The sequence below is a fragment of the Tamandua tetradactyla genome, chromosome 8, assembly GCF_023851605.1.
Source record: "Tamandua tetradactyla isolate mTamTet1 chromosome 8, mTamTet1.pri, whole genome shotgun sequence".
In the NCBI taxonomy this organism is placed as follows: Eukaryota; Metazoa; Chordata; class Mammalia; order Pilosa; family Myrmecophagidae; genus Tamandua; species Tamandua tetradactyla.
This window is the reverse complement of record NC_135334.1, coordinates 83,232,412-83,250,525: the sequence shown is the minus strand read 5'-3', so window position 1 is coordinate 83,250,525 and position 18,114 is coordinate 83,232,412. Positions and strand designations below refer to the sequence as shown.

Below are 18,114 nucleotides of genomic sequence, written 5' to 3'. Positions count from 1 at the left end.
TATAGTTAGACTATATTTAGAAATTTAAAAGATGTTAATTTACATAATTTTTCTTAGAAATTAAAAATTTCCCCTGCATAACTTGTGTGCTGGTTTGAAAGGAAGTATGCCCCCTAAGAAAAGCCATGTTTTGGTATAAATCCTATTTCATAAAAGTAGAATAATCCCTATTCAATACTGTATATTTGAAACTGTAATGAGATCATCTCCCTGGTTGATGTGATTTAGTCAAGAGTGGTTGTTAAACTGGATTAGGGGATGACATGTCTCCACCCATTTGAGTGGGTCTTGATTGGTTTACTGGAGTCCTATATAAGAGGAAACATTTTGGAGAAAGAGATTCAGAGAGAGCAACACTACAAAGCAGGGAGTCCACCAGCCAGCGACCTTTGGAGATGAAGAAGGAAAACACCTCCCGGGGAGCTTCATGAAACTGGAAGCCAGGAGAGGAAGCTAGCAGATGACGCCGTATTCGCCATGTGCCCTTCCAGCTGGGAGAGAAGCCCTGACTGTGTTCACCATGTGCCTTCTCATTTGAGAGAGAAACCCTGAACTTCACTGGCCTTCTTGAACCAAGGTATCTTTCCCTGGATGCCTTTGATTGGACATTTCTATAGACTTGTTTTAATTGGGACATTTTCTCAGCCTTAGAACTGTAAACTAGCAACTCATTAAATTCCCCTTTTAAAAAGCCATTCCATTCTTGGTATATTGTATTTCGGCAGCTAGCAAACTAGAACAACTTGCAAGGGAATTGGCAGCAAATAAAAAGAACAACTATTTGTATCTCATTCCTGCCTTCTTACATTGCTTTAGTACGTATAAGAAGCGGCGGCAGAGGCAGCAAATGCCAGAGATGAAAACAATTACTGTCCCTGGGTCTGAATAGAGAAACTCATGCTGCCTTCTTTTGAGCTAGCTTTCTTTAGATGCCACTCAAAAGAAAAACGGGATTTTAATAGTAGAAATTTTGAGAGTTTTAGAAATGGGAAACTTAATTTCATTACAGATCTTAGAGAGTGGCAGGTAAAATTTGCCTGGTGCTTTGTTAAGTTCTGTGGTGAGGGTTCACTAAGGATTCTTTCTTGTACTTGGGTTCTCTGATCTGTGTGGAAGGTAGAACCACCCCAATCTGAGACTAGAGAGGGCTAAATCCATCCAAAGGTGACCTGTATCTCCTGAAGGGTTCCAGCGTTCCGGTGAACTACAGTGGAAACTCACTGTTCTGAATTTGGAGTAAAACTTGTTCTGCTTTGCCTAGGTTCAAGTTATTTCCTGTGCTTTCTAGTGTGCTTCAACAACAGTTTAAATATTGGGTTTTCCTGATTCAGGAATTGGTTTATTTTTCACACAGAAACAACTGTGTTACACTGTATATAAGGCCTTCTACTAGATAGACCAAACTATTCTCTGGCATCAACATTATTGAGATAAGAAGCTTATACTAGTAATTCATCTGTAATATCCTCTTTTGGTAAGGAAACAATAAACTTTCAGTTTGGTTCTTGCCATTATTTGTGTTTGGTCACGAGCAAGTTAAAGTATTTCCAGGATGTATCTTAAACTCCCCATCATTTTTGATGCTTACTCTGCAGCTGAGTAAATACTGAACCTCTTTAGCTTATTTGACAATTGAATTGGCTTGGGTTTTAAAACATGTCTTGGCCTTAGAGCTTGTTTATGTTTGTTCACACACATTTGTTCCTTTGAAATGTGACTAGGTTTGTGAAAGTCAATTTCCATTGCTGCTCAACACATTTGTGCATTTCAATATCAAGGTCTATTTATGCTGATTTATAAGAGGAGAAATTGGATTACATGACTTCCTAACATCCACTACATATGGATTTTAAGTGATTTGCATTAATCTTTTGCAAGTGGATTGTCACACTAGGCTAACAATTTCCTTCAGAATTCCACTGCTTAATCACAGATTCTCACTGCTAGTATTCCAATGGCTTTTTATTAAATGACATTCTTCTAGTTTTTGGTCTTGCAAGCGAATGAAGTATTTAAAACAAGTTCTCAGGAAGTCTTTAGAATTTTCAGACAGACCATGCACGTTGGAATCCTGATGGTTTTATAGTTCCTCTGCTGCTGCTGCAGTAGTGAATGTAGCTTCTTCTTTTTATGCCCTTTTGAGTTTTGCGGGGCTTCCCCAGGCAAGGAGCTGAGAGAACGGAAAGAGCTCATCGGTTTGTTTGATGGCAGGCGGGCTGTATGGGCAGCTTTTCCCAGACTCTCCCAGCTCCGGCTTTTCATGCATACCAGCAGAGCCGCTTTTTTCCTGCAGTGATTGAAACCATCTGGACTGCAGGGGGGTCACGTGTGTATGAGAAAATGACATAAAGTTTCAGACCCCCTTATGCTCTGCTCCCGACGCAGAAAATTCTTGCTTGGATGGTGCCGAGGTGAGGGCCAGTGCAGTTTGGGTCGACTCCTTATCCTACCCTTCAAACTTCGCATCTTCCCCCACTCGTATCCCCCACCCTCCCTTTCAGCTTCCTAGTTCCCTCCAGTACCTCTGAGGACACCCCTCCGGCTAGTCTCAGCTAGCCCACCCTCTCTGGCTCGGGTGGAGGCACACCCCCTCCACGCCCCCCTCCACTCAAATCTGCCCTCCCTTCCTACTTTCTTGCTCCAGCCCGGCGGCAGCCCCGGGGCGCGGATGCCTGCCCGCCGCCCTCCCTCTCTACAGGAGCGAGGGCTCCTCCTCTGGGCTGCACTACTCCAGACGAGCCCCCATCTGTGCCGAGCGTCCAGCCTGGCTAGGGAGTTTAGAGGTAAGTATATCCGGGCCAGCCGCCCAGGCTTTCCTTGCTCGCTGTGAGGTTGCCTGGCTGCGCCGGTGCCCTTGCTCCGGGTGAATGGTGGGCAGGAGGGGGCGCCGGTTCCCGTTGTGCCGCGCCCTGCCCTGCCCCTGTAGTCCTAGCCTTTTTCCCGCTATTCGTGACTTCTTGCCGTGGCCAGCGGTGCAGTTCGGTAAGTATTTGCATCCTGGCACCCGGACTCTCGGGGCGGGGGTGGGGGTGGGGTGTCTGAAGGCACTGAGGAGCGGTGCCGCTCCGCGGGGCTTTGGGGGATTCACTTTCCGGATGGTCAAGGCAGGCTCTGCTTTCTGGCTCCGTTGGGGCCGCTCAGTTGGGGGTGGGGAACTTCGAAACGAGGGTCTGGAGAAGGGAGAGCTGCCGCGTGCGAAGCGGAGACCGAACTCCGGGCGGCCCAGGGAGTGGGCTTTGCGCGCCGCCTTTTTCCTTCGATGCTGCCCCAGCTGCTCTGCTGTCGAGTTCTTACCTGGAGCTCTTGTAGCTTGTATGCAGGCTTCTTAAGAAAAACATACGCACACCACACATTAAAGGAACTCAAACAAAGGAAAATTAGCTTTGCATTCTATCACTTCAGCAAATTAAACTTTATTTGTGAATGGTTAGCTTTCCTTTTTTTGCCTTTGTCGTGATGTGCGCTAAGTATTAAAGGTATTTTTCTAAGTGACCCAAGTCTGAAGGAACATAGTTTAGCCAGAATTTATGCACCTTATCCAAGAATTTAGTAACTGAATAGTTAGGGTTCAAGAAGTTGAATGGTTTCAAGTGTTTCTCATGAGAGATTGTTGCTTTATATGAATGTGGTTTATAATTTTTGAATATGAATAAAGCTACTTAAGTAGGTGAGAGAATTTGCTTTAATGCTCCTTTAGTCCAACTCCTGCTTTTATTCCCATCCAGCTGTTTCAGCTGTTTGGACACAATCTTGAGAATGGTGAAGAGATCGTTATCTCCTTTCCAAGACTGCGTTGAGCTCCCTTTTGTGTGCACACATTTCAACTGGCCATCCTAGATTAAAACTCTAGTGACTGTGTTATCGTTTTGTTCTGTTTTTTTTTTCCTCCTGATGAGATTTTCAAAAGGTGAGTCCTTTCATTGATGGATTTTTCAGAATTGGAGTTCCCAAAAGGTCAGAAATAGTCTAGTTTCTAGAAAACTGCCTAAGACTAGAGACTGACTTGCTCCTAGTCTGTCTTCCATGTTCATTTAAGGACAGGATGAAGCATGAACTTAAAAAGAACCTCTTTGAATGCATGAAGTGAAGGCTTCCTGAATTGTGCAAGCCTGGCAGGGAATTCTTAGGTGACTAACAAAGATTTAGGCCTCCTTTTCATTTACAAAGTAAGTAGTACCTTTAGAAAAACTCTCCAAGATGTAGTGAAGAAATTTGTTTATGTATGGGAAATAGTATTGTTCCCTAATTGGCTAGAAGGACACCGATTTTTGGCAAACAATTCCAAAACAACTCTATCTTCAAAGTATTTTTTACTGAACACTTTAAAATGTGATTGACTTGATATGTATTAAAATCTCTGCTTTTGTGTTTTTGGACTGATTGGGGGGAAAGAAGTGTACTCATAAGGGAAGAATAGCAATTTCAGTTGATTGGCTTATAACAAAAATTATAGAAATTCAAAGAATGATTATGAGCCAGGATGACGACTTCATAGAAGAGAAGAAATTTCAGCTGGGCATTGAAGCAAAGCATGGTTCTGAAATTGGTGGAGAGTTGCTGGAGGGAGCTTTGATGAGAATGAGAGTGGGCCATTTGGACTAGAACCCGGCAGAAAAATAATCTTTACTTAGATCTGCTCTGTGCCACATGCCTTGCCCTCTCTTTTCTCCTCCAGTTTTGTGAAGTAGATATTGTTATTCATATTTAAAGATGAGGGAACTGAAGATCAGAAAGATACTTAAACTGCTCAAGATCACACAACTAGTAAGTGGTAGTTTTGGAATCCCCCCTCCCAGTTATCTCACTGTAAGGTTTGTGCTTCCACATCTGCCTTCCACATGGACAGTGGGACATCCAGGTGAAACATACTATGGTCAGCTTGAATTCTGGCTCAGGGTCTAGGCATTGTGTACCTATGCTTGCTTTTTGAGAAAAGATGTGATGGGCAAAGCAACGATTTTAGAAGATTGATGGGACATATGTGTATAGGAATGTGGCATGTTCATCACAAGTAATGTACAAGATGTAGTCCTTCATTAGGAAGTTAGAAAAGTGAATGTAGCTAAGATACCTGGGTCATTTAAATTCCTGCCCATATAACATACCCTTCAGTAACTTGATTCACCAGGTAAGAACTGGGACCATGAAGCTGCTGGGGATCAGAAAAGAGCTGAATCCCCACCACTGAAATGGAATGTGTATATGGAGCAACAGCAGCACGAATGGTTTGCCCTTTATACTCTCCACATGTTTTGCAGTGCTTTTCTTTCATGAGTACCCTCGATCATTGTTACAGTTTGTTTGAGAGCCTTAACTAAGTGGCAGTTCTTAGCTCCCTAAAACCAGGGCCTCTGTCCTAAATATTGCATTTAACTTGAGTAGTCCTTTCTTCCTCTGCCTGCCTTCTCTTGTTTCTTGAAAATGCTGAATTTTAAAGCTTGGTACTGGTGAGGACAAAATGAATTAGAATTACCTTTCTTAAAAATGAGACCAATTAGGATGAAATATATATTTTTTTCATTTTTTGTTATGGAGAGTTACCGGATGCCGTTGGAGAGTTACTGTGTGGGAATTTAGAAGAGATATGAAAGCTAGGATTTAGGAATGCACAGAAATTCTTCCTATCCCACCACATTTCTTACTAATTGGTTATGTTGTTCATACGTACAGCTAGGGAGTTTACAGGGTCGTTGAATACCCAAGTTTATAGCCAGGCGTCTGGATTCTCTGCAGATAATAAGCGCAGGAAGGGCAACATTGGGTGGAGCCATTTTACTAAAATTGTCTCCCCCTTTGAATACAGTCTGGATTCCATGCTGTTCTTTGTGCAACCTTTAGAATTTTTCCTCTGAATTTGTTTAGTCCTCTGAAGACTTCGTTCTTAGGCCAAAGAATATCAAGGTTGCTGGTGATTGCACAGAAAAGGGGCAGCTAACAGGAGGAAAACTCAAGCTTGTTAAATATAGAAGCCTTCTTTTAATTAGTGATACCATCAACCATTGTTTCTTTGTAAAATTAAAAAAAAATGTGAACCCAAAATATAATCTCTGTTCACCATACACATTTTTACCTTTAAAAGCCTCTGACCGGAGAGTCTGCCCTGTTGAATGGCGATTTTGTAGGTGAAATTAGCACCAGCACCTCTGAATGTGTCAACTTGGGTTCTGGACCTCTGAGGAATGTGACCTCTCAGTGCAATAGATTAGGAGTCAGAAGACATGGGTTAATGTTCCAGTTTGGCCATTTATTCAGAAGTTCTTGTGAGTTTAATGTCTGCAGAATCTCTTGTTCTTCTAGACCCAAATAGTCCCCCGGGATTTGACACTGGAAGCCAAGCCCGGATTAGTTCCTTCATTCCTTTTCCAATTTTTATTATTTATTTCACATCTCTTGAATGCCATTTAGTTTTATCTATAGCATCTAGTTATAGGTCAGAAAGGAAAATAATTTAAAAATGAAAATCTCTCCTCTAGAGAGTCACAAAGCTTGTTGTTAGTGGACTGTTGAGCTTTTAGTATGAGTTCCTGCAGCAGGAGTGCTCTTGAGGTTAGTTTTGAGAGTCTAGACCTTAAAAAGAGACTGGCAGTTATTTTTTTCAAATGCCAGAAATGTTTGGTTGCATTTTTGGCTCATTGCTTACTCACAGTTGTTAATCTTTTTATATTTGGTAAATGTTTGTCATTTTTATGATTTATTAAAAGTGATTCAGATTTTTAAAGATAGCTGAAAGTTTAGAAAAATAGGACTATAATATCCTTTTGATACTATGATATACTCTCCTCATATAGTAGAACCATTGGCTATTTTAACTTACTCCACCTCCAAATATCCTTAAATCTCTCTCAAAAGATTTAATTTTTCTTATGAGATTTCATAGCCTTGTGAGAAAATGGTTTCTGAAGTTTCCAGACTGATGATTACAGATGATCGCTTTGTTTTTAGCTTAGATTTTCTTTTAGTGTTTCTTACTTTTGCTCTTTCTCCATCCCTCCTCAATCTATACATGCTTACAAAGTGAACAGATTGTCGTTCTTGGACTTCAGTGGCAACTACCAAATGTATACATTGTCCCATCTGTACCCATCTTTTCTTTCCCATCCCCTGGTTAAATAAGCTGAGCTTTCCTTGTTTTACTAATAGGTCTTGCTTTCTATATCTATGATTATACTTACTGCTTTGTGTTTTGTTTTATACAGGAAGTCAGCATCACATATTTTGGCAATTAGAACTTTCAGATTGAAGGGAGCCTTTTGAAATTAAAATGTGATGCCTTTTTTCCCCCTATTATCATGAGTAATTGTGGAATATATTTAAAATCGAGATGGTCTTTTTAAAAAAATTATCATCAAAAGAATTTTGCCTGAGTGTTTCAAGGACTTAAAAAGAATTCAGCCTTTGCAAGAGTGCCCTAAAAGTAACAGACCAGCCCAATTAAGACTTTCCCAGAATTGTGGGAATCATTTGTTTAAACTGGAAGTTAGAATCCCCAAGCAAATATAATAGAAATAATCTGCTTAACCTTTGTCAGTAGCATAAGAAATAAATCCCTTTTTATGGGCCTCTTGTGATAAAGGGCATTAGTGGTTAGAATATGCTGGGAAATACGTCCCTGTTTGTCAGTGTTCTGGAAACTACTTTGATTGGGTAAGTAATTTTGGTGGCTTTTTGTCTTTCTTTGATGTGAAACTGTGATCTTGGCTGTTAATTTAGTTAAGGACAAGTTTGAATCTAGATATTTGTGACCTTTTCTTTTTTCTTTGTCTCCTCTTCAGGGATTCTAACTTGGGTAAGTTATAAAATGCCTCTCATCAAGGAGTCAGTGTCCTTGGACGCTGGGTCAGACACTGGTCCTCAGGGAAGCACTTTCTATTACTGTCATTCACATACTCTTTCTCTCTTGCGTCCAACATTTTAAAAATATCTACGGTGGAAAAAGTACTAGGTTAGTGCTTTCAAGAATGTTTGTTCTCTTGTTACTTTTCTTTAGTGGACGTGCTTAATATTAAGTACTTGATGAATGAATGAGCGGATAAAGTTAAGAAATTATCTTTGGATCTGAGTGTTGGGTACATTCTAATTCAAATACTGCCTTTGGGAAGTGGTTATTTATACATCCCTCTGGCCTCTGCTCTCAGTGTTGAAATGGCCCTGTTAGGGAGGCTCAGTATGTGAGTATATATTTTCTAGTGAGTGAGGAAGTCACTTCTTTCTCCTGTTGGTCATTTTAGATTATATTTGCCATTGCCAGGGACTCCAATTAGAGTAATACACCTGTTATAGAAAGAGCTGCTCAATAGTGAGTAGTAAGGACTCCCTGAAAAAACTTAAACTGAAAGTCTAGTCTTGCCTTTTTTTTTTAAATATTTTTATTGACAAAGCACGCACTTAAACAATCCATATATGGTATGCAGTCATTGGCTCACAATGTCATCAATAGCTGTGTATTCATCACCATGATAATTTTTAGAATATTTACATCACTTTAGAAAAAGAAAAAGCTCATACACACCATACCCATTTCCCCTCCCTGTCAATGACCATTAGTATTTCAATCCACCCAATTTATCTTGCCCCTTATATCCCCCAATATTTATTTTTTATCCATATTTTTTTACTCATATGAGCATCAGATACAAGGTTTTCACAACAGCACATTCACATTGTAAAAGTAAAATCTTTATACAATCATCTTCAAGAATCAAGGCTACTGGGACACAGCTCAACAGTTTCAGGTACTTCCCTCCAGCCACTCCAGGACACCCTAAACTAAAAAGGGATATCTGTATAGTGCGTAAGAATAACCTCCAGGAAAACCTCACGACTCTGTTTGAAATCTCTCATCCACTGACACTTTATTTTGTCTCATTTCTCTCTTCCCCTTTTCAATCAAGAAGGCTTTCTCAATTCCATGATGCTGGGTCCTGGCGAATCCTAGGAGTTCTGTCCTATATTGCCAGGGAGAGTCACACCCCTGGGAGTTATGTGCCGAGTTGGCTTAGAAGGAGATGGCCTTGCCTCTTGAGCCAGGGTTGGATTCTAGGTATTCAGACCCAAATGGCTTCTGTATAAATCAGACTGACCCTAACACTGGGACCAAATACAAGGGAAATGGAAGTGCTCTTGAAAATTGTATTCTGGTATGAGAGGGGAATCAAACCTTTCTGCTTCTCAGAGGATACTGGAATCTCTCCATAGAGATGTAAAGATGAAGAAAACCCAACTTGCAAATGAATATTTTGTTCTATAGGGTTAGGGCTAGTATAGAAAATGAGATTTAAGATTACAGTGTTAATTTCAATCTTTAATGCTTATTAATCAAATATATCCATTGTGAGGGTTTTGTTAAGCTCTTTCTTTCCCACATCCGTGTTTTGATGGGTCACTACCTTGAATTAGGATAGTATATAGGACCAAACTGTATGGAACAGTGCCACCAGAGTCATGGGAAATGAGCAGAGGCCGCTTTGTATCTTGTTTCAGATGGACTGTTTTCAGAATCCCTGTAAGTGATAAGAATTAACTTTGATGATAGGTATTGGTAAAATAGCATCTTTAGACTTTATCAGTGGGTAGAACAAGCAGCCTTTGTCTGTTCCACTTTTAGACCTGAGCAAGAAAGTCACCTTGGGAACAGTATCGTGCCCTGCTCTGCCCACATTTGAGTACTACATAGTTCCCAGGTATTTGTTACTATCATATTAGTCCCTGGAGAGTCAGGGATACATCTTAGGATATGTACAGATTTGAATGAGGCCACATCAAGAGTTGTTCTTGGTCCATTAACATTATTTTTTATGGTTTATCATTAGGGCTGGAGACAGGAATGAAAAAAAAAAAAGAACAGAAAGCATGATAGTTCTGAGGAAATTGAGTGAAAAATGAATGTTAAATATCTTTTTATTCTCCTCACTGACTTAGATTGTTCTGTTGGAAACTCTTTGTTACTCGAGGTCATTTTATAAATACTCACAGTAACTAGCTGAAGCACTTATTACATTGGTGTGACGAACCCTGCTAGATGAGAATGATTCTCTGGATGTGTATTTGGGTTGTGTCCATTTTCTTTCCCTCCTAAGTTTTGATACTATTGTTTTTCTGGGAAATACTGTCTATAGAGTTTAGATTCTTTTAGAGCCAAGGGGTTGGGAAATTGAGCATGACATATTACCAAGTAAAACAGCATTTACACCTAGACAAATCTCCAGGGAAGAAAAGACAGAAAGTTTGTACACAAAGCATAAGGATTGGAAAGTCAGGTGGAAAGGTGGCAGGGCAGATGGTGTAACTGCTGGGGCCAGGGTGACTCTGCAGTCTTAGCCAGTTGGGCTTGATGATTGGTGATGAGGCTCTAATTCATGTTATTTCTTTCTTTCTTTTTTTAAGTGTCTCCATACATGTATGTATTTCTATATCTATACACACACGCACAGAGGCAGATATATGATATATATGTCATAGGGAATTTTGTTTATGACTTTTGTTTTTTAGGGTGGTGGGGTACATGGGCCAGGGATTGAACCCGGGTCCCCTGCATGGCAGGTAAGAATTCTACTACTGAAATTACTGAACTAACTGTGCACTCCTCACATAATTTCTTGAAGAGGAAGATGGTTATTTTTTCCTTAAAAGAAAATATAGTGAAATATGTATATATTTGTAGTGAAATATATGATATATTTAAATTTATATGATATAATCCATGGTGAGTGTTTGCAGAACACCCAAATATGATTTGTCTAGCTCTATGCCAAGCATGGTGTAGTGGGTATACAAGATAAGTATGAGAAAAAAATATCTGGAACTTAGAACATACAATTGTTGCCTAAAAAATTATATAAAGCATTACATAATCAAGGGCTAAATTGTGAGTTACATACAGAGGATTTGGGGCCGCAGTCAAGGCTTAGGACATGCAGGCTAATGGCAAATCTAGGGCTGAATGGAAATTTTAGAGAGTTTTGAGTGCCCCCGAGCCTCAGTCTTCAAACCATTTCTCTCTTCTCTATCTGTACTTTTCCTAGCTGTCCTCATGGCTTTAAAGTACGAGCCTTCATGGAGTGTTTATTCTGTATCAGACTGTTCTAATTGCTTTACATGCAGTAATTTAATCTTCCATACAACTCTGTGAGGTATGAAAATTGAGGCATAGAGATTTCTTGAGCTCACACAACTTAAAAGCTCAAGAAGCCAGGAGGTGAACCTAGGTAGTAGGATGCTGGATGCTAAGCTCTTAACTGGTTCTGTATAGCCTTCTGACTGGCTTTTCCACTCCTGTCAAGTCTGTTCTCCATGTAGCAACCTACCTTCACACTCAGTGGTTTCCTGTTACACTTAGCAATAGAATTCAAATTTATGATCAAGTCCTTAATGTGATTTGGCTTCTAGCTCTCCAATCTGTTCTTCACCGTCCTCCCCATTTCTTCTGTATGAGCCTTTCCCTGTACCCGGGATGCTGTTTGTGAATATTTCCAGGTTGTACCCTCACTTCATTCAACTGTCGGCTCAGATGCCACCACCTCCAGGAGGCTTTATTTGACCATCCTATGCCAAACTGTTCTTAGTCACTCTTTAATCCCTGCTTTGTTTTTTCCTAAAAATATATTATATGCTTTTGCATTTTCCTGTCTGCTTTTTCTAATAAATAAACTCCATGTGGTTATGGTCTTAGTTTATCTGTTTACTGGTATTTTTAATTTTTACAGCAGTGGCTGTACATGGTAGGTTATTTGTTAAATAAATGAATAAATTGTGTCTTTTGCATTTGATTGATAATCATGTTTAACTTGACTTCACTTGCATACAAATGGAGGAGAAGAAAGGGATATACAATTGATATATACAAGTCTGGATCTAAAATTGACTTTGTATTTATTACGAAGCCTTTGTCATGATATCTTGCCCAGAAAATGCTCTGAAAATCTTAATTTGAATGTGATTTTTCCTGGATTCCAGACAAATTATTCCAGATAAGGGAAAAAATAGTGTGGGCTAGAATACTTAGGGAAAATTTGTGGTGGACTTGCAGACTTTGAAGGAGAAGGTAGATTTGGTTGAACGTATAGAAATTGTAGTATATATCTTAATATTTAACATTGGAAGACTACATTTAAAATTGGAAGGACTGTTAAGATGATCTAGTTCAACCTTTCTGTTTACAGATGAAGAAACTGAGCCCAGAGAGGCAAAGAACTTGTCCAAAGACACACAAATAGTTTGTTAGAGCCAAGCCTGGAATCCAGTTTTGATTCCTGGTTCAGTTCTTTCCTTTATACATAGTGCTACCTTCAGAAGTAAGAAGGGTCATTGGGAATAGGGGTGGGGAGTGAGGAGGAGCAGTGTGGGCAAAGATTTAGAGACAAAAGAAGTCTTGTGTGGGAAGAAAACTGAGATGGAAATTAGGCCATCCTAATTGAATCAGTATGTTTATGAAAGGCAGCCATGGAAGGTATTGTTGGGTGGATAAAGTGAAGACTAGATCTTGGAGGATTTTTAATGTCAACTTGATGACTTTAAATTTTGATAAAAGGTGACAGGGAAGCATGTGGAAATGCTTTCAAACAGCTAATATTCTTTGTTTTTCTTTCCAGTGGAGGTGGCATAATATAGAAAATAGATTGGAATTGGCAAGAAGCAGAAGGAGTTAGGAGGCTCTCAAAAACAATGCTGATATTAGTGTAGCCAGGGGCCTAATAGCTCTGCAGTTTGTTTTGTTTTGTTTTAGGAGAAGGTGATATCTAGTTTGTTCTTTGGTAAGGTGTGCTAATCCAGCTTTCTAAGAGTTTGAGGATGAGAAACAAGAGACCTGATATTTTGCAAATGATAACTCTCATATAAAAACAAACAAAACACCTGGGTCAGGTTAGGAAAGTGGGCATAGAAGGTATCTATTCTGATATGAAAATGGTGATGGAGGGTAGGGGGGAGGGGCATGGGGAGGAGCTGAAGGAGCAAACAGGAAATAAATGAGAGCAGCCTCCAAGAGAGGGCCTGAACCACTCCGGGAAGTTATGCTATAGTGGGACAGTCAGGCTTCCGTCCTGTTTTTCAGGAGACAAAAGGCCAGTGGAAGTGAAAACTGCCTCCTGGCCCCACAAATTATTTGGATATATGGATTATGCTAAAACCTAGGCCCAGTCATGAGGTCCACGTAAGATTTCAACCAGAGCTGATGAGACTGGATTCATGACAGCCCTTACCAGACCAGTGAACTGGCACGGGATATGGTACTTTAAAAGTTTTCCCATTCTCAAGAATCTTTTTCCATCTCAAGGAAAAACTTAGAAAACCAGCATGAAAGTGCAAACACAGATCTTTAAAAAAGTATCTCATACTGGATCTGAAAGTTTGGATTGCAGAAAAAAATCCTGAAACATTCAATAGATAATTATTGAGTAGTACCTATTAAACATCATATTCAGTTCTGGGTACTGTAGCTTAATCTTTTGATCTTATTGTATCAGATGTTATTAACAGGTTGTTAAGATTTGATTCTATTTTACTTTAAGCTCTTTTAGCTCCAAAGGTTATAATAAAACCTCTGTTAGTTCAGACTTGTAATTCATGTTTACATTTACTTGTTGAATGTTTACTGTTAATATGATAAATGCTGAGGCAGGTTTTTTTGGGGTTTTTTGTTTTTGTTTTTTTAACATGGGCAGGCACCGGGAATCGAACCCGGGTCCTCTGGCATGGCAGGCAAGCATTCTTACCTGCTGAGCCACCGTGGCCCGCCCGTGAGGCAGGTTTTAAGATGCATAAGAATTGGAAGGGGTCTTCAGCAGGTTGAATGGAATTTATCAAATAAATCTGTCAGCTTTCCAGTTTAGGGGAATTCCCAATCGAGAGAATGTAGTCAGCAGTATTGTATCCCCTTCCCTTGTTCTGCCTGCACTGGGCCCACTCTACTCCTTATTCTTGTCCTCCATCCCATCTTTAAATTAAAAAAAAAATGAAAATTAGCTTCTTTGCATTACGTTTTGGAAGTTCTGTTAGGGAAGCACTTCCTTGAAGAAACCTTAAAGTTAGAAACTGTGAGTGATGGTTAGGTTCTGGTGTCGACTTGGCCAAGTGATGATGCCCAGTTGTCTGGTCAGGCAAGCACTGGCCTGACATTGCTGAAAGGATTTTTCGTGGCTGGTTGATAAACTGTAAGGCTGGTGTTTTAAATCATCAGTCAGTTGATTGCATTCATGGCTGATTATATCTGCAGTCAATTTAGGCGCCTCCCACAACAAGATAATCTGATCAATTGACAGCTTTTAAGGAAGGAGAGAGACTCTTTTTTTTTGGCCTGCAAGTCTCTCCTGTGTAGTTCATCCAGACCCTTCATCGGAGCTGCCAGCTTCACAGCCTGCCCTACAGAGTTGGACTCTTCCATTCTCACAGCTGTGTGAAACTCCTTTATAAAGCTCATATTTACAGATCTCTCCTGTTGTTTCTGTTTCTCTAGAGAACCCTAACATATCTTGGTACCAGAAGTGATTCTCGAAACAGAAGCTTTTAAAGTGGGTTTTTACAATTGGTTTTCTACTCTGACTAGACTCAGAGGCACTAATGACTCTGTTTCTAAAATCAGGATGGCACTGACAGTCTGTGGGGTGAGTTGGCAAAAGAGATACTCAAAATATCACCATTAGAGTCTGCTAATTATACGCTTATATGAGGCAAGACTCTGGGTGAGAATGTATTTGACACCTTCATAGAGTTTTGTGGAATTAAGAGGTATAATGATGAATGATGTAGGTTGTTGTTGTTAGATACACTGGATACAGTGATGAGGAAAGGGATGAGCTGAAGGCTTCAAATTTGCACCTTGACCTCCATGTGAATGATGTAAAAGTTTCCCTGTGTGTCCTGAAAGAAAATCTAATTTCCTGTGGTCACAGATTTGAGATCTCTGAAAGCCAAACACAAAACCTCACTGTGCAAGTGGCAGATTTACAACGTAAACTAAAATCTCAAACTTGCAGGTATCTCCTGTTAAAGTAAGGGCTTTGATTGGAAAAGACTGGGATCCTGAAATGTAGGATTGTGATATATGGCTTGATAATGATGGCAATGGGAAGGCAGGATCCCTGGAATCTGCTGAGCCTTTGCTAGATAGACCTGTAATGGTCTGCCTTGAGGAAAACAGCTTCCCTGCCTCTAGTCTCCCAAGAGGAGTCTGTCATCCAACCTCCACCTAATGAGATTAACCTTTCAATGCCTCCTAACCCTATAACCACCTCCCTGGGGAAAGCTCTCACTCACTCCTCTGTCTGGAGAGACTAATCCTGTTTTACTAGATGAAACTGCAATGGAATGCCCTGAGGTAACTGACTTGAAAAATACTTCTATTTCTTTTCATGACCCCCCACCCCCATCCCTCTTTTCTCCAAGACTTATAACTAGACTAAAATCCCATCAGGCCCCAAAAGGTGAGGTCCAAAGTGTGACCGATGAGGAGGTACATTATACCCTAAACTGCATGAGCTTTCCAGTCTATAAAAATCAGGGGAATGTGTGTGTGAATGGATATTAAGGGTGTGGGTTAATGGTGGAAGAAATAATAAAGTTGGATCAAGCTGAATTTATTGATATGAGCCTACTAATCAGAGATTTTGCATTCAGGGTTGTAGCTCAAGGAGTTAGATAGGGCATTCCAGTTTGTTTGGATGGTTGACTGAAACATTGATCAAAAGGTAGCTGATACTACCTGAGGTTGAAATGCCAGAACTGCCCTGGTATAATAGAGATGAGGGGATCCAGAGGCTTAGAGAGATTGGGGTGTTAGAGTGGTTTTATCATGAAAGACCTGCTCACATACCCCAGGAATGTCCAGAGGACACATTGTTCACCAGAACCTTGAGAAATAAATTTGTGAGACTAGCTCCATCATCCCTGAAGAGCTCTGTAGTCGCCCTTCTCTGTAGGTCAAATTGTTACTGTGGGAATTGCTGTCACTGAGCTGGAATCCTTAAACACAATGGGGATGATTGGATCCTGAGTTGGCAGAAGCCATGTGGTGACAGTTGATCTCCATAGACAAGGTAGGTGTGGCCACCATAATGGACAACAGACTCAAAGCAACCGTCAAAATAACCTGACTTGCAGAGACCTGTGGTGTTGGCTAGTAGATCATGGGGTACTTAGAAGTAAAATAGATGGGCAGTCTACTAAATTCTTATTTGAGCTGTATAAGCAGAAGAATTCTAGGACGTGAACAGAAATATGACTTGAATTACAAAGAGAGAGAGTCATGGCCCCTTAATCAATTCCCAGACTTGAGACAGTTTACAGACCCAGACCCTCTTGAATAAGGGAAGTGCCGGGTACTCCTGAGGAAGGACCCTTTTACATTGCCCAAAATTTACACTGTTAACCTTCCTCCCAGCCTTCCCCAAGGACACTTACAGCCTTTTACCAGAGTGATTGTGTACTGGGGAAAAGGAAATGATCAGATATTTAGGGGATTATTGGACACTGGCTTAGAAGTGATACTAATTCCAAGAGACCCAAAATGACACTCTGATCCACCAGTCAGAGTAGTGGCTTATAGAAGTTAGGTAATCAGTGGACTACCATCTCAGTTCCATCTCATCGTTGGTCCAGTGGGTCCCCAGACCCATTCTGTGGTCATTTTCCCAGTTCCAGAATGTGTAATTGGAATCAATATACTCAGCAACTGGCAGAATCCCCACATTGGTTCTCTGACTCGTGGAATGGGGGCTATTATGGTAGGAAAGGCCAAGTAGAAGTCACTGGAACTGCCCCTACCTAGCAAAATAGTGAATCAGAAGCAATACCATATTCCTGGAGGGATTGCAGAGATTAGTGCCACTGTTTTTTTTTTTTTTCCTGGAAACAAGGTTTATTTAAATAAGAGTTTAAATACATTATATAACATTAAACTGAAGGGGGGAAAAACCCCAAAACCAGTTTTATTAAACATGGCATTGGGCAGCTGCTGCTAATAAAATGCAAGCTCTACAGCTAGCTACATGACCAATACATCAGTTTGAAATTTGTTCCTTTGTCAAAAGTTTAACTCTGATAGAAGGTTGGCCTCATATCACAATGGCTGTTTGTTGGACAACTCTTAGCTAGGATATTCTGTCTGTCAAAAAGAACAAAGACCTTGGTGGCAAGCCACATGTCCTATCACCTCACTAGAGGGAAGGTGGCCTAAGCTCTGCCCATCTGGTCAGCTTGGAGACACCAGATCTTTCTTTTGCTACCAAAAGGCTCCTTTCTCATGGTATCACTGCTGTGGCTGTCTTACCCCATCTTTTCTCAGGTCCTCCGAGGGCTGGTCAGGTGGTGACTTTATCTCAGAGCAGGGAACACTGCAGAGGGATGGCCAGGGAGCTTCTAGCCAAACATAGCTGTCTGTGATCTTGGGCTTCTGGGCGTGGCTGAAACATCACGTTATTGCTTTGTTTCAGGCTGCACACTGCCAGGTGCCTACTGCTTGACCTCTGTTTAAAGTGAGGGACTTGAAGACTAGACAGTATGTCTCTTTTCAGTTTATTGCATGAAGGAGTTACACTAGTCAAAGTTAAAAGCAGACCCCAAATGGTTACATTATACAAGCTGTGAGGTTTTTAAACTTGTGACAAGGGGCAGAAAGGAAATTTTCTATTCACTGCAAGGAAATCCTCACTTAAGCTTCAGTGAGCCACAAGCACTTAAAACCCGTGAACCTTCAGCTGGTAGTCCTTAGCCAGTCCAATCTCTACAAGGAACTGGCATATATTCTTGCCCGGTCACCCTGTAGCTGAATCACTTCTCCATATTCTGGATGCTCAATTATAGTACCATTGCAGGCAAATTTCTTCTTAAACACCTTCACTAGTTTCTTTTTATTGTAATCATCAGTGATCCCCTGGACAGTGGTAAGGGTCTTCCTGCCATTTTTCTGTTGAATTCTTATATGAATATAATCCTCAGTCCCAGCAGGAAGCAGGTCATCACCCTTACTTGCGTCAGCAAAGGGGTCAAAGAGTGGAGGTTCTGGATAATGGACATATGATACGATTCCTTTTCCTCGGTGGAAATGGTCTGTGGAAGGCGAGCGGGGGGATGGAGCGTTGGGAAGTGAGGGGGCTGGAGGGGGAGGCTGCTGAGTCCTCAGCG

General features: G+C 40.8%; 1 protein-coding gene and 1 pseudogene across 8 annotated transcripts in view; one reads left to right on the top strand and one right to left on the bottom strand.

Annotated features, from left to right (window-relative positions):
* The window catches only part of DENND2B (DENN domain containing 2B), a 278,920-nt gene that overhangs the window by 65,921 nt on the left and 194,885 nt on the right, over nucleotides 1-18,114 (top strand). The window contains exons 1-2 of one of the 8 annotated variants that reach the window (XM_077113932.1): nucleotides 1,995-2,411; nucleotides 2,645-2,783. The exons of 5 other annotated variants lie outside the window; for them this stretch is intronic. The gene's annotated coding sequence lies outside the window, so the exon portion shown is untranslated. Of the gene's footprint in view, nucleotides 1-1,994; nucleotides 2,412-2,644; nucleotides 2,784-2,812; nucleotides 2,983-3,927; nucleotides 7,645-18,114 lie in introns of those variants that run through there. 2 more of the 8 variants (XM_077113934.1, XM_077113935.1) reach the window with 2 other exon arrangements.
* Nucleotides 17,558-18,006, bottom strand: LOC143644655 (eukaryotic translation initiation factor 1 pseudogene; annotated as a pseudogene).